Below are 24,237 nucleotides of genomic sequence, written 5' to 3' on the forward strand. Positions count from 1 at the left end.
TTCGCTTTCCGCGGTCTTTGCGAGTTTAAACATTTCTTTTACCTGTCTTCTTAGAAGACTCAGCTCATTGCTCCACCATGGCGGCTTTGCTTTTCCTCTGAATCTTCTTAGAGGGCAAGCTTTGTTATACGCAGTCATAAGCGTCCTTGTTAGGAATTCATTCGACTCCTCCAGTTCCTCTACATTAGCAACCTCTTTGGGTTGTCCCAGTTTCGTTTCTACATGTTTCTGGAATTTAGTCCAATTCGTTGCCCTAGGGTTTCTAAAGGTTCCTCCCTTCTCTACCCTCTTTAGTGGGATGCTGAAGCTTATATACGCATGGTCGGAGAAGGATGGTCTATCGAGAACCATCCAATCATACCTTGATATATCACGCTCCGAGCTCAATGTAATATCCAGAACATTGCTGGATGTTGGACCAATGTATGTAGGAACATTTCCCCTGTTGGCTATCTGCAAATTGGTTTGCAGGATGTAACAAAATAGAGATTCGCCCCTCTCGTTCGTATCTGCTCCTCCCCACGCATTGTGGTGCGCATTTGCATCTGCGCCTATGACCAACCGCCCTTTGCGCCCTTCCTCCTGTACTAGCCTTTTGCACTCCATCGGTGGAACCTCCGCAGCATGGGCCATGTAGCAGGACGCCAGGATAAATGCCTGCTTATTCTTTTGCTCAACGGCCACTGCTACGAGATCCTCGGTGGTGTAATTAGGCAGCATATATGAATGCAGCTGTTTCCTTACCATTACTACAGCTCGCACCCGTCCTTCCGTTTGTGCGTAGTAAACGCCAAACCCGCGCGAGCTAATCCAGAAACCTTTCCTCCCGATGAGAGCCACGGCTCCTGGATCAGCGCCACGTCAAACGAACCCTCCTCAAGGGTTAGGAGGATTTCACTCGACGCCACTTTACTGTGTTGGAGGTTTATCTGTAGGACTCGCAGCACCATTGGGCTGTTTGTCCCCCTCCAGCACCTTCGTCTTAACGTCGTCGTCCTCCTCTTGCCCTTTTGGTTTAGAGTATTCGAGGCCCCCTTCAGCCCCTCGTGAATGTTGTGCCGTGTGTTCCTCTGTGCGAGTCACAGCACCATTTAGCGGTTGGTCCTCTTCTAGCACGTTCGTGGTGACGTCGGGGACCTCCACCTGTCTTTTTTCCCTTAGGCTTCTGAGGTCATTTTCGACTTCGCCCACTTCCAGCGTGTTAGGATTTTTATCCTCGGGACTTCTTTTCCTGAGTCGCATGTAAATTTTGCCAGTGCCAAAGGACATTTTGCCAAGCTGCGTGTACAAAATATCCTCCGCCTGCTTGTTTATTTGGAAGATGTAGAACTGACCATCCTCGGTAGGCCGAGATACAGTAAGTACCTTCCAATCCTGTGTCGGTATGTTCGGATTCTGATTCTGCAGAAGTCGCAGTGTATCCTCCGACTTCATCACGCATGGTATCCATACCTTAACTTTTGGTACCGTGGGGATTTGCGCTTTATCCACCACCTCAAACCGCGCGTTCGTGCCTTGCCTTTGGAGGTTTGGAACGACTTCCTCCAGCCACCGCAAGCTCGCGATGTTGTCGCACGCTATCATCTTCACACCATTATACCATCCCCCCGAATCAAAGGTTGGAAGGGGCCTACTTGGTTGTTCCCGCATCATCTTAAGCATTAAGCTAATAAGCTCCCTTTCCACAGATCTCCACCTTTCAGTAGTCATTTGTCCGAACGGACTGCTACGATCAACCAGCGCCACAGTCAGTGACTGCTTTGCCACATCACTCATCTTCTCGGGAAAAGCAGGAGTCTTAGTGTTATCTCCCTTTGGAACCTCCGAGAACACCGGAGTCTTCGCGTTAACTCCCTTTAGCGCCTCCGAGAAAGCCGGAGTCTTAGCGTTATCTCCCTTTGGCTTATCTCCTACTTCCGTAGTTGGAACTTCCCTCTGACTGGCAGCTTTCGAGGTAGTTGCTACCTCGCTATTGGAACCCATCTGTCTTACAGCTTTGGGCCTACTTGTCTTGTCTATGCGACTGCCCTGCCTCGCGGCTCTAGGACTGGGTCCTTTCTGCCTCTTGAAAGCAGGCTTGTCGCCTTCTGCCGAACGTTGCCTCTTCATTCTGCCATTCGACGCTTCTTCCTCCTCGTACCGGTTGCAGAACCGAGGGTTTCTCGCAGCAAACCTTTTGAACTGCCTTCGACCTACTTCTACCGCTTCATGAGCCCATTCCAAGCGCTCGATCTCCACTTCTGTTGGGTCGACCACTGCTCCCAAGCGTTGTACAATTCTTAGTGCTGCACGGTACTGCGAGAGAGCTCTTTTACTTCCTCTGCTCCGTACCCTTCTCCACTCTTCTACTCCGTTTTCATTTGTGTGCTTCTCCAACACGGAGTTCATTGAATCAGCACTACTCTCGCTCCCCGAGTCCGACGCATCGCTTAATTCGTATTTGTCGTCCTTGGATTGCGACTCACTCCTCCTCTTTACATCCTCCTTATTACATTCAGGTAATGAGTTGTTCATCTTGGTCGTACGACCACCTGCCCGACAAGGCTGGCTCAGCGGTCCAGTATTATATACGGGGAAAGAACCGTCCGCCACAGCAGCGCCCCTTACTGCGGTAAGGCCATAAATACTTCCCGAGATGGCCCGGTATCGGGAAGGCTCCGTTCGAATACAGCCGAATTTATCCCCTGGCTGCAAATCGTCCAATAGGCACGGTCCGCATAACACCCTGGATTAGGGGGTTGGCAGTTCTTGGTCACCGACATCCCGCCGCCCTCCTATGAGGCGAAACGGCGTAGATGTCAGTCCCAAACAGCTCCGCCTCATAGTCGGGCGCTATGGAGTTCGGCTAAGCCCTCACACCAACGACAAGGTGCCTACCCTAGTGAGGGATGGGTGAGTGAAATTTGAACACAATATTTTTGCCAATACACATATTGGAATGTATGTACATATATCAGCATATAATGCCTGATCTTCTTGAGAAAATAGAAGAAGGAAACCTAAACATAAGGAATATATGTACATACATAGCTACAAACATACACACATTTTGTTTATAATATGCCAAACTGGTTTTTGCTTTCCTTTGATGACCCACTTTTGCTTTGTACAAAATTGATCTTATATTTACTTGAGCGGTTGTGGTAGGTCAGGGATTAGGGCTTTTGATTTTTTTCTTTGTTTACACCTACATTATACGTTATATGAATTCTGAATCGTTAGAATTTAAGATATGGGCGGGTAGGATAGCGCATTAGGGTGGCTCATAAAATATATTTTTAAAAACACTTTTATTGAATTGAGTTGAATTTAAATCATGTGTATATCATTTTTTTGTCTTGCTTTCCTTTTTATACTCAGCTGAGCAGAGCTCACAGAGTATATTAACTTTGTTCGCATAACGGTAATCCGTAACGGCATAAACTAATCGAGATAGATATAGACTTCTATATATCAAAATGATCTGGGGTGAAAAAGAAATTCATTTAGCTATGTCCGTCCGTCCGTCCATCCGTCCGTGCGTCCATCTGTCCGTCCGCCTGTAAACACGATAACTAGAGTAAATTTTGAGGTATCTTGATGAAATTTGGTATGTAGGTTCCTGGGCGCTCATCTCAGATCGCTATTTAAAATGAACGAAATCGGACTACAACCACGCTCACTTTTTCAATATCGCAAATTTCGAAAAACCGAAAAAGTGCGATAATTCATTACCAAAGACGGATAAAGCGATGAAACTTGGTAGGTGCGTTGTCCTTATGACGCAAAATAGAAAATTAGAATAATTTTGGACAATGGGCGTGGCACCGCCCACTTTTAAAAGAAGGTAATTTAAAAGTTTTCCAAGCTGTAATTTGGCAGTCGTTGAAGATATTATGATTAAATTTGGTAGGCACATTACTCCTATTACTATATGTGTTCTAAATAAAAATTAGCGAAATCGGATGACCAACACGCCCACTTTAAAAAAAAAAATTTTTTAAGTCAAATTTTAACAAAAAATTTAATATCTTTACTGTATATAAGTAAATTATGTCAACATTTGACTTCAGTAATGATATGGTGCAACAAAATATAAAGATAAAAGAAAATTTCAAAATGGTTTTAACTCCGCCCTTTTCCATTTAATTCGTCTAGAATACATTTAATGCCATAAGTCGAACAAAAATTTACCAATCCTTGTGAAATTTGGTAGGGACATAGATTCTAAAACTGTTTTCTGTGAAAACGGGCGAAATAGGTGGAAGCCACGCCCAGTTTTTATACACAGTTGACCGTCTGTCCTTCCGCTCGGCCGTTAACACGATAACTTGCGCAAAAAACGATATATCTTAAGTAAACCTAGTTCACGTACTTATCCGAAGTCACTTTATCTTGGTATAAAATATGGCCGAAATCCGACTATGACCACGCCCACTTTTCCGATAGCGAAAATAACGAAAAATGAAAAAAATGCCATAATTCTGTACCAAATATGAAAAAAGAGATGAAACCTGGTAATTGGATTGGTTTATTGACGCAAAATATAACTTTAGAAAAAACTTTGTAAAATGGGTGTGACATCTACCATATTAAGTAGAAGAAAATGAAAAAGTTCTGCAGGGCGAAATCAAAACCCTTGGAATCTTGCCAGGAATACTGTTTGTGGTATGACATATATAAATAAATTAGCGGTACCCGACAGAAGATATTCTGGGTCACCCTGTTCCACATTTTGGGCGAAATTTCGAAAACGCCTTCACAAATACCCTCATTAATACTTTAATTTGATACCCATATCATACAAATATACTCTAGAGTCACCCCTAGTCCACCCTTATTGCGATATCTCGAAAAGGCGTCCACCTATAGAACTAAGGCCCACTACGTATTAAATAATCATTAACACCTTTCATTTGATACACATCTCATACAAACACATTACAGGGTTACCCTAGCTTCATTTTTCTAAATGATGATTTTCCCTTATTTTGTCTCCAAAGCTCTCAGCTGAGTATGTAATATTCGGTTACACCCGAACTTACTTGTTTTATTTATATTTTTTTCAAACAATTTTCTTAAATTGAATTGAAGTTAAATCGGATAGAGTTGATCGCTGTAGGGTGTAGATGTAAGGAAAATCGAATTGTTAATAAAATTTAGAAATGTTTGGATCAAAATATACTTGTGAATTATGCAGGGCTAAACATAATTTGGTGTAGGTGCTGCGCTTGTACGTTGTAAGGTAACCTGAAGGTGAGTGATAGAGAAATGGATTATTGACGGACGGGCAGACTTATGTCAGGCTTGGGGGCACTGTAAGTAGATAGGATTCAGCACAGTACCCATGGTGCGGTGCAAGTTGCACTGCAGAGGGAGGGTAGACTCCACCTGACAGGACAGGCCTTCATCTTTTTCTGCCCATTATGCTTTCCCCTCTATAACTTTGCCCCTCTCGTTTATTTACATCTTTTCAGCTTCTCCTTCCTTTCCAACACATATGCAGGTATGAACCCTTCTTGTTCATATGGCTGCGGGTGAGGTCGGTGGTGCAATACCCCGCCCAAGACGACGAGCTGGCCTGGGCCCGCGAGCATACCTGCTTGCCAACGCTCCTCACCACCCAAACAGTCAGCCACGTACCAATGGCGCCCAATGGTAATAGCCCGATCACCTTTTATGTCTTCCCATTTTTTTGTTAAATCATTTTTAAATTTGTAGTTATATTTTTTTTAGTTTTTTGATCTACATTAATCCTTCAAGTTCCGCTTTAATTCTTTTTAATTTCCAAAATTTTCTTTCAGTTTTTAGCTTTTGTATTCCCAACGGAAGAGCCCGATAATCTTTTTAGTTTTTTTGTCTTTCCATTTATTTTTTTTTTTTTTGGTTTTTTTTAGTAATTTTAAATTTGCAGTTAACTTTTTTTCAGATTTTTTTTTTATCTCCATTAATCCTTCAAGTTCCACTTTAATCCCTTTTAGTTTTCAAAATTTTCTTTCAGTTTTTAGCTTTTGTATTTTTCACTATTTCTTAATTTTCCCACTTTTCTTCCAGATTTCCTTGTTTTTTTTAATGCCATGATCCGTCCAAACCCAATCCCTATTTCCGTCTTTTGACAGGACAGGGACCGTCATGATGGCAACTTCGATTGGGCTCGCCTGGTCGACAAGTGTCATCATGACAATAAGATAGGGATTAGCGAAGTGCTCATACCAGGAGGGTTGCTTCTTCAGGTTCCTGCAATTTGATTAGGTGGTACCTGGTATAACATTCAGCTAGAAGACGGACGTTAGCAAGAGGTCGTGGCGAGCTATTTAAGCTACCTTAACGGGAGCCCAGCACTGCCGGTAAGTGAGGTTTGCAGTCGTCGCCACTATAGGTAGGGTTAGGAGGTGTGGCATCTACCCTTAGGGATTAGCTCTCGAGCGTGATGTGCCACACTTCCACGGACAGCAAGACGGACCAGACCTTGAGGTACTTAGTTACGGACGAACATAATATGTGCTATATACGTAAGCATTCGATGGAATTTGAAGCCTTTAGCTCTTAAAATAGGGCAGTAATTACGAAAAGTTTCTTATATATATCACCAATCTCTATGAATTTTCAGACAACAATATATGCTATACACGTAAGTATTTGGTGAAATTTGAAGCTTCTAGCTGGTAAAACGGGGCTGAAATTGCAAAAAAAATATATATACCATCATATATATATTATATATATCACCGATCTCTATGATTTTTTTACACAACAATATATACTATATACGTAAGCAATCGGTGAAATTTGAAGCTTATAGCTGTTAAAATGGGATAGAAATTGCGAAATGTTTCTTATCTGAACAATAGGTTGTATGAGATATATACTATATATACAACCGATCTCTATAATTTTTTCAGACAACAATATATGCTATATACGTAAGCATTCGGTGAAATTTGAAGCTTCTAGCTGTTAAAATGGGGCTGAAATTGCGAAAACATATATATATATATATATGTACTAATATACCACCGATCTTTATGATTTTTTCAGACAACTATGCATTTGTTGAAATTTGGAGCCTCTAGCAATTAAAATAGGGCAGTAATTACGAAAAGTTTCTTCTCTGCACAATCGGTTACGGGGGATATATACTATATATACCACCGATCTCATCAATTTTTTCAGACAACAATATGTGCAATATACGAAAGTATATGGTGAAGTTTGAAGCTTCAATCTGTTAAATTGAGGAAGATATGACAAAAATCCTCTTTTTTCTTAAAAATCGGTTGTATGGAGGATATATGCTATAGTGGTCCGATCCGGCCGGTTCCGACAAATGTCTAATCGGACACCCAAATACACCCGCTCACCAAATTTTTTTCAAGATATCTCAAAAATTGAGGGACTAGTTTGCATACAAACAGACAGTCGGACAGACGGACATGGTTAAATCAACTCAGCTCTTCATCCTGATTATTTCGGTATACTTAATGGTGGGTCTATCTATTTTCCTTTAAGGACTTACAATTTTGGGTTTCGTGACGAAATTAATATACCATTTCATTTTCATGAAAGTTATAAAAATAGGTAGGTACTTTGTGTGAGGATGCAAAGTTTTAGGTTTTTTGTGGTCTGCAGGTAAAAACTATGACTATGAATCACGTATTTTAACAATATATGATGCAAGCGTAACTATTTGATGAAATTTGTTGAAATTTGAAGCTTCTAGCCGTAAAAAAGAGGCAAAAATTAAAGTTTATATTGGGTATATAATATATATACGAACGACCTCTATGATTTTTTCAGACAACAATATACGCTATATACGTAAGCAATTGGTAAAATTTTAAGATTCTAGCTGTTAAAATGGGGCAGAAATTGCGCAAAGTTTCTTATCTGAACAATCGGTTGTATGAGATATATACTATATATATATCACCGATCTCTAAGATTTTTTCAGACAACAATATGTGCTATACACGTAAGAATTTGGTGAAATTTGAAGCTTCTAGTTGTTAAAATGGGGCTGAGATTGCAAAAAAAAAAATATATATATACTATATTGTTACGAATATTACCAACACTATGGGGTAATACCATCTCTATGCCGATGCTAAGCAGCGCCTTGTATGCACATCCATAAATCAATCATTATGTATCTACATAAACGAATCAATCATTATGTCTACACGTATGCACGTACACGCAGCGGAGAAGAGATGCACAAACACATGCAGATATCTTATCTGAGATGCTCCCGAAAGTATGCAATTGTAATTGCGGAAGTGTCGCTCAGAAATACGCGTGCATATGAGAAGCTATACACGTGCATCTGTAGTTATAATTATATGGCAGTAACTAAGTAAATTCTGGAAGCGCCTAGAAGATACAACGAGGAAATCACAGAGGATAAAAGCACCAAAGGTAGAGGCGCTGCAATCAGTTTTCGATTAAGCACGCTATCTGTCGGGCAATAGTTGAGTTATTTATTGTGAAGTACTTTAATATAGGCCATTTTGCATTATTAAATATTGGAGTTATTTATTCAACTGTTTAGTGATTCGAACTTAGCAGAAGGTTGAAAATAAGATGATTTGCAAGTAAATTCGTTACAATTGGTGTCAGAAGAGGAATTGTTGAATAAATTCTAGAGAACAACAAGGACATGGCAAAGTTCAGTGAATTGAAGATCCAGCAACTGAAGAAGGAGTTGGAGAACCGTGGATTGAATACAACCGGCATTAAACTCGAACTTCAGTCACGACTACGAGAGACAATGGAAGCAGAAGGAATTAACGTGGAAGAGTATGTCCTTCATTTGATGTCGGCGAGACAACAACAAAAATTGAAGTGAAAAACGAAACATCGCAGACAGTTACGAGCACAGACTTGAACATTATATTGGCTGCAATAACTGCTCAAACATCGACAGCGGCACCCCAACTAGAATCCCAGGAGACACGTATAGCAGCGAAGATTAAAGCACAATTGGATGAATGGAAAACATACATGGCGTCACAAATTGCAGAACAATTAAAAGAGCAAGAGGCACGCATAACATTACAACTCGAATCACAGGAAGAGCGTATCTCAACGAAGCTGGAGGCACAGGAAACAAAAGTCTCATCACAGCTGGAGGCTTTTAGTGAACGACAAGATAAAATGGAGGCCGAAATGGATGCTTTGAAAGATCGTATACAGGAGTTTCAACTAAATCACCCAGCAGTTTCAACGGGTAATCCAAAGGCAAAAACACCATCCTTTGACGGTTCTGTTCCTTTCCAGGTGTTTAAGCTACAATTTGAGAATACCGCAACAGTGAAAAACTGGAATGCTTAAGATAAAGTTGATACACTCGTCGTAGCGTTGAAAGGACCAGCTGCCGAAATCTTACAGACTATTCCAGAGTACGAACGGAAGAGCTATGAAGCACTGGTGGCCGCTGTCGAGAGACGTTATGGAAGCGAGCATAGAAAACAGATATTCCAAATTGGGTTGCAAAACCGTCAGCAAAGAGCGAATGAGACTTTGCAGGAGTTTGCCTCGGATGTTGAAAGGTTGGCACATTTGGCAAATGCGGACGCACCCGTGGAGCACACCGAGTGGGTAAAAATCCAGAGTTTTATAAATGGCATACGGGACGTAGAAACAAAGCGAGCGACATATACAAACCCAAAACCTACATTCGCAGAAACGGTATCCCATGCACTGACTCAAGAAACGGCGTCGCATTTGAGTAAGCCCGCATACAAAGCTTGCCGTGTGGAAGTAGAAAGGCCAGAGTGGGTAGGCGCAATATTGGAGGCCCTGAAGGGATCGCAAAAGCGGAGTGAAAAAGTTATCAAATGCTTCAAATGCGGGAAGCCCGGTCACATTGTACGTCATTGAGATATTGATCCTAGTGGTTTCAACAGCATGGGTGGTCTTAATAACAAAGCTGGAGGGGATGAGAAAGAGCGAGTAAGAAGTAGAGATCGAGAACTTGCCCCAGCTATTGAATGTCCTGTTATATCTGTGTCTCAAATTGGAAGAAGATCGAGCAATCTTGCCGTCGAAGGAAAGATGAATGGCAAGGATCGTGTACTGACTGTAGATACGGGCGCATTTCATTCCTTAATCCGATCTGACTTGGTCAACAGGAGAGTAAAACCGTTACCTAGATCAAGGTTGCGTACGGTCAGTGGCGAGTATAATCAAGTCGAAGGAGAAGTGGTATGTGAGGTATTAATTGGAAAGTTCATGGTTCTACACAAATTCTTGGCTGACCATGACATCAAGATCGATATGCAGAGAAGGGTGATGCGTTATGAGAACCAGGATGTGCCACTTAACTTAAGTTTGGAAAAAGGGGTTCAGTAGTAATCGAGTACTGGTGGAGAAGACTCGACAAAGCTCACGAAAGTCAAAGGCAAAGGTTGATGGATCGAATGGCCAAATAAATCAAAACCAAAGGTACTTGCGAGAAAAACACTGGTATTGACAAACCCTAATGGACGCACTAAAACGACTGACAGAACTTTCCAGAAAGAATGCAAGGGTGGTTTCAAGCCAGCGCGCACTACTCTTGTGAAACTTCAAGACGATACTGATGATGCAGAGTCAATCCGTCAAGATCTAGCCCTGCGAAGTAGTTCTTCATTGGCCAAGCAACAGAGTGTGAGAGAACGTCCCAGGGCAATGAGAAGTAAGATGAAACACAGGTATGACAAGAACTTTAATTCGGAAGGTTACTTGGAGGGAGATTTGGTACTGCTATACAACCCTCACCGGCGGAAAGGTGTTCCATCCAAATATCGGTGCAGTTGGGAAGGCCCGTACAGAGTTGTGAAGGGGATCAGTGATGTCATCTACCGCATACAAACAATTGGGAAACCAGGAAGTAGAAAGGTGGTTAATTTGGAGATGCTAGCAGCGTTTAGATCGAGAGATTTGTCTGATCAGGACGATCAGACTTGGGTGGAGGGAAGTGTTACGAATATTAGCAACACTAAGGGGTACTGCCATCTCTGAGCCTGTGCTAAGCAGGGCCTTCCATGCACATCCATAAATCAATCATTATGTATCTACATAAACGAATCAATCATTATATCTACACATATGTACGTACACGCAGCCTAGAAGAGATGCACAAACACATGCAGATATCTTATATGAGATGCTCCCGAAAGTATGCAATTGTAATTGTGGAAGTGTCGCTCACAAATACGCGCGGATATGAGACGCTATACACGTGCATCTGTAGTTATAATTATATGGCAGTAACAAAGTAAATTCTGGAAGCGCCTAGAAGATGCAACGAGGAAATTACAGAGTATAAAATCATCAAAGGTAGAGGCGCTACAATCAGTTTTCGATTAAGCACGCTATCTCTCGGGCAATAGTTGAGTTATTTATTGAGAAGGACTTTAATATAGGCCATTTTGCATTATTAAATATTGGAGTTATTTATTCAACAGTTTAGTGATTCGAACTTGGCAGAAGGTTGCACATAAGAGGAATTGCAGTTAAATTCGTTACAATATATACATATACGTAAGCAATTGGTGAAATTTTAAGCTTCTAGCTGTTAAAATGGGACAGAAATTTCGCAAAGTTACTTATCTGAACAATCGGTTGTATGAGATACATACTGTATGTATCTCCGATCTCTATGATTTTTTCAGACAACAATATATGCTATGCACGTAAGCATTTGGTTAAATTTGAAGCTTCTAGCTGTTAAAATGGTGCTGAAATTGCAAAAAAAAATATATATAGAATATATATATACTATATATACCACGAATCTTTTAATTTTTTCAAAAAACAATATATACTATATACGTAAGCAATTGTTGAAATTTGAAACTCATACCTGTTAAAATGGGGGAGAAATTGCGAAAAGTTTCTTATCTGAACAATCGGTTGTATGAGATATATACTATATATACCACCGGTCTCTATGATTTTTTCAGACAACAATATATTCTATACATGTAAGCATTTGGTGAAATTTGAACATATCTATACGATTTTTAAGATAAATCTTAATATATAACAAGTAAGGAAGGTTAAGTTCGGGTGTAACCGAACATTACATACCCAGTTGAGAGCTATGGTGACAACATAAGGGAAAATAACCATGTAGGAAAATGAACCGAGGGAAACCCTGGAATGTGTTTGTATGACTTGCGTATCAAATGAAAGGCATTAAAGAGTATTTTATGAGGGAGTGGGCCATAGTTCTATAGGTGGACGCCATTTAGGGATATAGCCATAAAGGTGGACCAGGGTTGACTCTAGAATGCGTTTGTACGATATGGGTATGAAATGAAAGGTGTTAATGAGTATTTTAAAAGGGAGTAATCCTTAGTTCCATAGGTGAACGCCGTTTCGAGATATCGCCATAAAGGTGGACCAGGGGTGACCCTAGAATATGTTTGTACAATATGGGCATCAAACGAAAGGTGTTAATGAGTATTTTAAAAGGGAGTGGGCCTTAGTTCCATAGGTGGACGTCGTTTCGAGATATCGCCATAAAGGTGGGCCAGGGGTGACTCTAGAATTCGTTTGTGCAATATGGGTATCAAACGAAAGGAGTTAATGAGTATATTAAAAGGGAGTGGGCATTAGTTCTATAGGTGGACGCCATTTAGAGGTATTGCAATAAAGGTGGACCAGGGGTGACTCTAGACTTTGTTTGTGCGATATGGGTATCAAATGAAAGGTGTTAATGAGTATTTTTAAAAGGGAGTGGGCATTCGTTCTATAGGTGTTCGCCTTTTCGAGATATCGCCATAAAGGTGGACCAGGGGTGACTTTAGAATATGTTTGTACGATATGGGTATCAAATGAAAGGTGTTAATGAGTATTTTAAAAGGGCGTGGGGCTTAGTTCTATAGGTGGACGCCTTTTCGAGATATCGCCATAAAGGTGGACCAGGGGTGACTCTAGAATGAGTTTGTACGATATGGGTATCAAATTAAAGGCATTAATGAGAGTTTTAAAAGGGAAAGGTGGTAGTTGTATATATAAAGGCGTTTTCCAGATATCGACCAAAATGTGGACCAGGGTGACCCAGAACATTATCTGTTGGATACTGCTAATTTATTTATATATGTAATACCTGCCAAGATTTTAAGGGTTTTTTATTTCGCCCTGCAGAACTTTTTCATTTTCTTCTACATAATATGGTAGGTGTCACAACCATTTTATAAAGTTTTTTCTAAAGTTATATTTCGCGTCAATAAAACAATCCAATTACCTTACCATGTTTCATCCCTTTTTTCGTAGTTGGTATAGAATTATGGCATTTTTTTCATTTTTCGTAATTTTCGATATCGAAAAAGTGGGCGTGGTCATAGTCGGATTTCGTTCATTTTTCACACCAAGATAAAGTGAGTTCAAGTAAGCACGTGAACGAAGTTCATTAAAGATATGTCGATTTTTGCTCAAGTTATCGTGCTAACGGCCATGCGGAAGGACAGACGGACGACTGTGTATAAAAACTGGGCGTGGCATCAACCGATTCCGCCTATTTTCACAGAAAACAGTTAACGTCATAAAATCTATGCCCCTACCAAATTTCAAAAGGATTGGTTAATTTTTGTTCGAGTTATGGCGTTAAAAGTATCCTAGACGAATTAAATGAAAAAGGGCGGAGCCACGCCCATTTTGAAATTTTCTTTTATTTTTGTATTTTGTTGCACCACATCATTACTGGAGTTGAATCTTGACATAATTTACTTATATACTGTAAAGATATTAAATTTTTTGTTAAAATTTTACTTAAAAAAAAATTTTTTTTTAAAAGTGGGCGTGGTCCTTCTCCGATTTTGCTAATTTTTATTAAGCGTACATATAGTAATAGGAATAACGTTCCTGCCAAATTTCATCATGATATCTTCAACGACTGCCACATTATAGCTTGCAAAATTTTTAAACTACCTTCTTTTAAAAGTGGGCGGTGCCACGCCCATTGTCCAAAATTTTACTAATTTTCTATTCTGCGTCATAAGTTCAACTCATATACCAAGTTTCGTCGCTTTATCTGTCTTTTGTAATGAATTATCGCACTTTTTCGGTTTTTCGAAAGTTTCGATATCGAAAAAGTGGGCGTGGTTATAGTCCGATATCGTTATCAAGTTATCGTGTTAACGGACGGACGGACGGACGGACGGACATGGCTCAATCAAATTTTTTTTCGATCCTGATTATTTTGATATATGGAAGTCTATATCTATCTCGATTCCTTTATATATGTACAACCAACCGTTATCCAATCAAACTTAATATACTCTGTGAGCTCTGCTCAACTGAGTATAAAAAGACGTGTCACAAAATTGAGGCCAGTGGACGCCTGAACTACTGAACCGATTTTGAATTTGTTTTGCACGCCGTGTGTAGTTTGATCTAACTTGAAATATAGGATAGGTTATATCTCAGTTTATAGTCGCTATATTATTTTATTGCAATTTTTTTTATTTGTTTATACGTAATATTAAAATGTTACGTATACGCAGTGGCACTCATATTTTAAGGTGGTGCGGCTATACTTCCGTGTAATTGCTTGGTGTTTAATTAAACAACCTGCTTATCAATAAAAAATATTATAGCGAATGATATCAAGTATAGCACACCACCAGGACCGCCGAGAGGGAGGGAGAGGGGGGTTTATGAGGGGGCCCGCGATTTAGAGGTACTATGACATTTTTTTTTTAATACTTAATGAGAGTCTTTAGTTGTTCCATGTGCAATTTTTAAGCCGAATTTCAAAAGCAACGAAAATCTGCATTTCGTTTAATATTATAGTGAATTGTAAAAAATAATAATCTATATACATAAAAAGAAAGGGTAAAATGTGTGTTGGTTGGTCGCCGGTGTTTGAAGAGATGCGTCGGTCGATTTTGTTCAAACTTTCACACAAGTTGCGTAAACCTCACGCGGTGGTTACTACAGGTACAGGGTCTCGAGTATAGGCCAAAACGTGGGCCAGTGAATGCCTAGACAGTGTTTATATAATATGGATATCAAAGCTGTTGATGAGTGCTTTTGTACAGAGTAATATATCATCCAGAGACGGGCTGGGATTAGGACTAGGACTGGGACTGGGACTGAGACTCGGAGTGGGACTGGGACTGGGACTGGAACTGGAATAAAATACATACCACCTTCTGGGACAGGCAATAAGGGATGCAAAATAATGAGAAGGAATTGAGAGAAAAGAAAAGAGAAAAGGAGATTGAGAAAGAGATAGAATGAGACGAAGATGGAGATAGATGAATCGAAAAATACGGAGGGAGGAGTGAATGAAAGGATTAGTAAAAAGCTAAGAGGGGGGGGGGGGGGGAGGGCAGAGTCAGACGGAGAACGCTTATCAAAATTTACGCAGATAGGCCAAATTTAGGGCAGGAAAACGTCTGCCGGTTCTTCTAGTATTAAATAAGAAATAGGTATGTACTTTGTGTGAGGATGCAAAGCTTCACGTTTTTTGTGGTCTGCATGTAAAAACTGTGACTACAAATCACGTATTTAAAAATATATGACGTAAACTTAACTACTTGATGAAATATGATGAATTTTGAAGCTTTTAGGCGTAAAAAAGGGGCAAAAATAACAGTTTATATGTGGTATATAATATATATACCACCGATCTCTATGATTTTTTCAGACAACAATGTTTTGCAAGCTGTAATTTGGCAGTCGTTGAAGATATCATGATGAAATTTGGTAGGAACGTTACCCCTATTACTATATTTGTGCTGAATAAAAATTTGCGAAATCGGATGACGAACACGCCCACTTTAAAAAAAATTTTTTTAAGTCGAATTTTAACAAAAAATTTAATATCTTTACAGTATAAAAGTAAATTATTTCAACATTCGACTCCAGTAATGATATGGTGCAACAAAATACAAAGATAAAAGGAAATTTCAAAATGGGCGTAACTCCGCTCTTTTTCATTTAATTCGTCTAGGATACTTTTAATGCCATAAGTCGAACAAAAATTTACCAACCCTTTTGAAATTTGGTAGGGACATATATTCTATGACGATAACTGTTTTCTGTGAAAATGGGCGAAATCGGTTGAAGCCACACCCAGTTTTTATACACAGTCGACCGTCTGTCCTTCCGCTCGGACGTTAACACGATAACTTGCGCAAAAAAACGATATATTTAACTAAACTTAGTTCACGTACTTATCTGAGGTCACTTTATCTTGGTATAAAATATGGCCGAAATCCGACTATGACCGCGCCCACTTTTCCGATATTGAAAATTACGAAAAATGAAAAAAATGCCATAATTCTGTACCAAATATGAAAAAAGAGATGAAACATGGTAATTGGATTGGTTTATTGACGCAAAATATAACTTTAGAAAAAACTTTGTAAAATGGGTGTGACACCTACCATTTTAATTAGAAGAAAATGAAAAAGTTCTTGGCAGGAATACTGTTCGTGGTATGACATATATAAATAAATTAGCGGTACCCGACAGAAGATGTTCTGGGTCACCCTGGTGCACATTTTGGTCGATATCTCGAAAACGCCTTCACATATAAAACTAAGGGCTACTCCATTTTAAAACCCTCATTAATAATTTTAAGTTGATATCCATATTGTACAAACACATTCTAGAGTTACCCCTGGTCCACCCTTATTGCGATATCTCGAAAAGGCGTCCACCTATTGAACTAAGGCCCACTACGTTTTAAATAATCATTAACACTTTTCATTTGATAGACATGTCATACAAACACATTCCAGAGTTACCCTAGGTCCATTTTGCTAAATGGTGATTTTCCATTATTTTATCTCCAAAGCTCTCAGCTGAGTATGTAATGTTCGGTTACACCCGAACTTAGCCATCCTTACTTGTTTTTAACTATATTTATATTATTACTATTTATTGTGTCGGTTTCAAAAAACATTAAGATTAACCGCTCAGTGCAATAATGTGTACAATATTCTTGGTAAGTCCTTCTTCAGCCAATATAAACAAACTGGATGGTTTTCCCACGCGAGAACATGCTACATATAGTTTTCCGTGGGAAAAGTTTTTCCAAATCTAAGCCGCATACAGACAACATTTAGCCTTGTTGCCGATTGCTCTGTGAAAATCATATTATAGGGATCAAAATAAGGAACTTTGCCGAAGGAACCATACCTCTAAAACGAATTCTGATGTCCCCCCTTTGGGTCGTAAGGGCAAATTTTGAAAAATCCCACTTTGAAATGCCTATGTTTTTTCTTTTTGGAGTTTATTTTTCTCTTTATAAATTTATTTAGTCAGAACATATGTAAATGAAACCTATAAGTCTCCGGACCCGGATGGAATCATCCCTGCGCAACTTCAAAAGTCTTTGGGGATTTCCTGCCGCTGGTTGGCCATCATCTATACTAACTGCCTCAGGCTTAACTATATCCCGAAGTCTTGGCACACGGCTAGGGTTATTTTCATTCCGAAGGCCGGCAGAAGCTCTCATGTATCACCTAAGGATTTCAGGCCAATCTGTCTCTCGTCGTTTCTTCTTAAGACGTTTGAGCGGTTGATTGACTTGTACCTACGGGAAAGGATACCACGGGGGTTACTGTCGGCTTCACAGCATGCGTACTGCAAGGGCAGATCGACGGAAACGGCTCTCCATTCGATTGTAAAGCAAATAGAGGGGTCCCTAGAACACAAAGAGTATGCTCTGGGTGCCTTTATAGACATCGAGGGGGCTTTTAACAATGTCTTACCGGGGGCAATCGAAAGAGCTCTGGTGGGTTTAGGACTCGAGGTGGCTCTGGTTGAATTTATTAGCGAACTTCTATGCGGCAGAATTGTCGCAGCGGAGTGGGGAGGGGCCATAATTAAGAGGAAGTTGTGCATGAGTACGCCACAGGGGGGTGTCCTATCTCCTCTCCTCTCGGTTGTGGTGGTCAACGAGCTTCTTGTGGAGCTGGAAGCCAATGGTTGTCGGGTGGTTGCCTATGCAGATGACCTCGCTATCCTAGTCAGAGGCAAATTTCTGGGCACCGTGCGCGATGTTTTACATGGCTACCTGGTTACTGTGGCTAGGTGGGCTGAATCATGTGGATTGGCGACCAACCAGGGAAAACGGAATTGGTTCTTTTTACAAGGAGATATAAGATGCCCGATTTCAGAACTCCCTCGATTGGAGGGGTAACATTGGTACTTTCTGATAGGGTTAAATATTTGGGGATTGTTTTGGACAAGAAACTGTCCTGGAGACCCAATGTGGAAGATCGGGCCAGGAAGGCCGGCATTGCCTTGCACTGCTGCAGAGGGGCTATCGCAAAGGGATGGGGACTCTCGCCAGGAGTAGTACATTGGCTTTATGAGATGGTGGTCAAACCGATTCTGCCATATTAGGTGCTGGTCTGGTGGAAAGCACTGGACACAGCGAGCACCTCCAAAATGTTAGTGTCAGCGCAACGGACGGCGCTGATCGGTATCAGTGGCGCTCTCACAACAACACCTACCTTGGCACTGAACGTCATGCTGAACATATACCCAGTAGATATTGCGGGAAAGGCGGCCGCGGCAAGGTCGTTGGTCAGGCTTCGTGATATGGGATATGGACTTTCTGACCGCGGACACTCTAGCCTTCTTACCAGTTTCGACTTCATCCCGGACAGAACGAACTACTGTATGCCGATAACTGCTCCCTATACAACCTTCACCCCAGTTATTCCAGAGAGAGAGGAGTGGGGAAGAGGAATTATCTGGGGCATGGGACCGGTTAACTTGTTCACGGATGGGTCGAAGCTGGATGGAAAGGTTGGTGGGGGGTCTTTTGTCAAGAGCTAAATTTAAGCCGCAAATTTAAGTTAGCTGATCACTGCAGTGTATTCCAAGCGGAAATTGCTGCGATTAAGGATGCGGTGGATGGAAAGCTATCCAGAGCTACTACGGTTAGGGAATTTAACATCTACTCTGATAGCCAAGCGGCTATCAAGGCCTTGAGCTCAACTACAGTGCGATCGAGGGCAGTCTGGGAGTGCCTGACCTCGCTTGCGATTGCATCGAATTATTTTACAATTAAGATTATCTGGGTCCCGGGCCATAGTGATATCCCGGGTAACTGTCAAGCGGATCTCTTAGCTCGCATCAGTACAACTGAACCGGATGAAGATGGCTGTAGGGATTTCGGGATCCCGCTGGCCACCTGTGGATTGCTCCTCCATAGCTGGGCCTCGAATCAGCTCAGCAAACGTTGGGCGGATACCACGTCTTGCAGGGTAGCAAGATCTTTCTGGCCAAAAGTGGATGGCAGGAGGTCTGCTGATATAATTGGGTTCACTAAGGCTCACCTATCAATGGTCATTGGGATTTTGACAAGGCACTGTCCCATGGGTATCCATGCTGTACGTCTTAATATACTGGAAACTCCATCCTGCTGCAGCTGTATGGAGGATGATGAGGTGGAAACACCAAATCACATTCTGCTTGATTTTCCAGCTTTTGCCAGAACTAGGCGAAGGTACTTCGGTCTCGACTCACCTGGATCTCCCGAGGATATATCCAAAGTTGAGATCGGTATCATTCGGAGCTTTATCGTTGCTACCCAAAGATTCTCTAAGTAGCTAGATCTAAGTCACCGTTATTTTTGGTGTATGTGGTATCACAACGGACCTTCGTGTTGTCCAAGTGAGCTATCCTTATCACGGTAGCTACCACCTAACCTATCCTATCCTAAGTGTCGGTTAACAAATCAAATTAAATAAATTGTATAAATCTTTACTTACTCTACTTCACCGCGCATTAGTTGATGCCACTGAGTGTAATACTGCTTAAACTACATACACGAATTAAGTGATCAATACAAACAATTAAAAACAAATGCATTGTAAAGAAATTCAATCAGTTGTTCCTCTTCGTCGACGACGTTTCTCTTCCATTCGCTTGCTCCCTTCTTGTGCCGATCTTGTTTATCATTTAATTTCACCACTGCCTTGCTCGATATTCAATAATTTCAACAACCATTTCCTCTATACTTGGTGTTGTGGTATAATGTGGTCAAATTGTAACATACCTTTGTTGTTTACTACTTCGTTGTCTTTGCTGACAGTTCTGCTTATGTTTATTTTATAACCACCTTCTCATTTTTCTGATTTTTGTTTTCTTTTCAATTCTGTTCTCTGAGCATTCTCGCTCCGCTGTGTCGCTTTCGTTGGTTTAAGCAGTCTCTCAGCTTTACTGAACTTGTCGTTGAACACTTTGTCGGTTATGTCGCTTGGTTTGAATTGTTTTTGCACGCCACGAACATGTAAAATCGCGTTTTTGTGGCTATCTAGCTACAACGGCCAAATTCAAATTTGTTGGCGTCTGTTTATATGTATGTACATCTAAATGTATCTATACGTATATTTGCTCACTTTTTGCATTGAGCTGTTCACACATACAAATATACATTTAATGCGTCTTGTACATTAATTTTCGTGTTGAATAAGACAATTTACAATACTGTACTCGCCTTTCTTAAGAGGATTTTGTCACAAGCATTATTTTATTTAAATGCGCACTTTGCACAATTGTTACTTCACTTTCCCGAGCCCATTTACTGAAGCTCCTTTGGTTGAGCCCCCAATTTGTGGGACATGATATACACGCACCACACAGTTCAGTTAATAATAATGTTTATTGATTATATTTGAAGTAAATATTATATTGAATTATAATGAATGTTAATAAGTTAAATTTATGTAAAGTATTACAATAAGTACATGTATTAATTCATTGGTATTTTATACACTTGTTGGCCCTAACTAAGTATTTTTGTGCTTAGGCAAGCGACAACAACCGACCGGCAACTCTATATGATCACAACTCACTTGCTAACATGTTGCTTCTCGTATTCCTTCGCTATACATTGCCCGAGTTGCCATTCTTGCCGTTCGTGGGTGAATTGGTGGATTGGTTGGTGATGCCACCATTCCAAATCCCACATATATGACATCTCAGTTGGCTGAGCATTTGAAAGCACAAGAGGCTCGCATATCCTCGCAGCTGCAGGCGCAGGAGATAAGAGTATCATCGAAGATGGAGGCACAGGATACAAAAATTTTACAACTCGAGGACAAAATCGATGCCGAGATTGAAACATTGAGAGGTCGTATACAGGAGCTGCAACTAAATCGCCCAGCTCTTTCAGCAAGCAATCCGAAGGTAAAAACTCCATCTTTTGTCGGGTCTGTACCTTTTCCAGGTATATAACTTCAATTTGAGAAGAAGTCAGCAGTGAGCAACTGGAATGCTGAAGATAAAGTTCCTGCACTGTTCGTGGCATTGAAAGGGCCTGCAGCTGAAATCTTACAGACTATTCCAGAGTACGAACGGAACAGTTATGAAGCATTGATGGCCACTGTCGAGAGACGTTATGGAAGCGAGCATAGAAAACAGATATACCAAATTGAGTTGCAAAACCGTTGCCAAAATGCGAATGAGACTTTGCACGGCTTTGCGTCGGAAGTCGAAAAGCTGGCCCATCTAGCAAATGTGGTTTTGGAGGCTTCCAGGGTACACATAAGAACACACTGGAAGTGGCCTATGCAATACTCCCAGTATAGCCATAAGAACATACTGCAGTTTTGTGTTTATCGGTACTTCTGGTGTATACATAAGAACACACTGGAGATTGCGTCAAGTCCGGGATTGCGTTGTGGAGGAACTGTGCCCAAGTAGGTTGCCTTCAATCTCATTGAGGGCGATTAAAAAGGTAAAAACAGAGCCACCCCTGACCAAAACTTTACCCATAATGACTTATTTTTGGTGAAACGCCCATTGCGTACATGTCGCCGTTTACATAAGAACACGGTAAAACTTTCACCAGCCTAATCGGGGCTCCTTTTTTATTTTCAGGAAATCCTAAAATTGTAAGGACCCGAATTCAAACTAAAAATTTGCAAAAACGAAAAAAGGGTTTTGCCACAGAAAAAAAAACCACAAAAATTCTAAAGCCAAATCTTTATTCAATCATATCAAATAATATTAATAAAAAAATAAATTCTAATATCCTGCTGTGAAGTATCCCTCCGTTTTATAAATATTCCGTGACGGTCTACATGCCCTATTAAATAACGCGAATTGCAGAAAGGCCACTTTGTGCAAGGTTAAATTTATTCTAAAAAAATTTCCGTTTCGATCAAAAACCGTTTAATATTGTAGACATGGAGGCCCTAACCACTAAAGTTAACGAAATCACTGGCGGTATTAATGCTCTGCTCGAGCAGATAAGGCGACTCGAGGGGCGGATTAGTGGCATAGAAAACAACGATGTATCCCTCGACTCTAGGCTCATGATTTTGGAGCAGAACCTGGCCAAAGCCAACGAACGATTAGGCAGCATAGAGCAAACTAGAGGTAGGCCGCAGCCGCAGGCTGTACCCGAATCAGTGCGAACACCGCTGTCGGAACAGGATTTATAGGATATCGGCAGAATTCCTCATTGCGTGAATGAGCTGCAAGCTTTCGAAGTTAGTCCTTCCCAATATAGCACTTGGGTTCTTTGCGTCGAGGGTATCCTTTCGGACTGTGAAAGAGAAACCCTTATATCGTGCCATTCTGCAGCACATCAGGCAAAAAATTCATCGCGTTGCCGATTTGGCACTAGTAGCATACACTGTCTTAGTGGGAGATTGGGCAGAAATTAAAAGGGTACTTTCATTACATTACGAAGATTAAAGCGACATAAGGACTCTGGAGCACAAGCTCAATCAGTTAGTCCAAAGAGGTGCAACGTTGGATGAATTCTACGCAACGTTCAACAACGAGTTGTCGTTTATCGTCAACAAAAGCATGTCGGATGAGTATAGCCGTGAGACTATATCAGTCATTGTGGAAACGTACCGCAATAGGGCACTTGACGTTTTCATTAGGGGCCTTAGCCCGGAAATTTCGCGTATGTTAATTGTTCAGAAACAAAAAACCCTACCAGAAGCATATTCAGCATGATTGGACATTCAAAATTTAACGCTCAGGAATACAATAGTGCACAATAACTCGACAAATAGAATTTTGGTTCCCTCCAATGTCCTAACAAAACAGTCACAAAGACCACCACTCCCTCCGAGAGCGCGTGCCAACTATAACTGGGCCAATAGGAACTCCAGTCAGAGATATGAGAGAAACCCTTCCAATAGACCCCAAATGAATAGCAGAGAAAATCCTGCTCCTCCTAATAGGCATACTGCTCCAAAACCATCGGAGAAGATGGGAGTGGATGAGAGTGTCCAAACGAAGCAGGTGAATTATTTGAACAGGCCCAATAGCAACCGTAACGTGTTCAAACGCGGGCCTGAGTCGTCCTTAGGAGCAATTCCAAAACAGCAGCGCGTTTACAACTTGGAGGCACAGGATTTGGAAGTAGAGGAAGAACAATTGTCGACCGAAGCAAATTTTATGACGGCTGGACCGCCGGCGTTTTTCATTCAAAGGAGGAAGCCCAACACTCAAGCATACGTACTTGACATGTCTGTCCGCAAATAACGTCCCTTTAAAATTCCTGGTGGATACAGGTGCCAACAAAAACTTTATTAAGCCCACACTAGCCCTAGAAGCTGACCTGGTGAAGTCACAATTTCAAGTCCACACTGTTGCAAGCCCTATCCTTATAAAAAATCAAATTAGAGGAAAGTTCTTTCACAATGTAGGTAATGACGCCATAGTAACGTTTTACGTGCTACCTGGCTTAGACTCATTCGATGGAATAATAGGAGATGACACCCTTAAAGCCCTAGGCGCCATCATAGACAGGAGAAATCATGTCCTAACCATAGATCCCAACATAAAAATCCTTTTAAAAAACAAAACCATTGGCCACCTACATTTCTTCGAAACCAAGGATATACCCGGTGAAATCCTCCCGGACTTGAAAGCCATAGTATAGAAGTACTCCCATTTGTTCGGTCCACTAGATGCTAAAACAAACAATAAAACTTCTGTTCGGGCGGAGGTAAAGACTACGACTGATGAGCCCATATACACAAAAAGTTATGCCTATCCTGCAAACATGAGGGCAGAGGTAGAACACCAAATAGCCGAATTGCTTGAAGAAGATATCATACAACCATCTAAAAGTCTTTAGAATTCTCCCATTTGGGTCGTTCCAAAGAAGCCAAAGCCCTCCAGCGAAAAACAGTATAGAATGGTCGTAGAGTTTAAACGTTTATATGCGGTTACCGTTTCCGACGCATATCCTATTCCAGATGTCAATGCAACCCTGGCTAGTCTGGGAAAATATTTCGCAACGATCGATCTCATTTCAGGTTTTCACCAAAT

Source organism: Eurosta solidaginis, chromosome X (assembly GCF_040869045.1).
Source record: "Eurosta solidaginis isolate ZX-2024a chromosome X, ASM4086904v1, whole genome shotgun sequence".
NCBI lineage: Eukaryota > Metazoa > Arthropoda > Insecta > Diptera > Tephritidae > Eurosta > Eurosta solidaginis.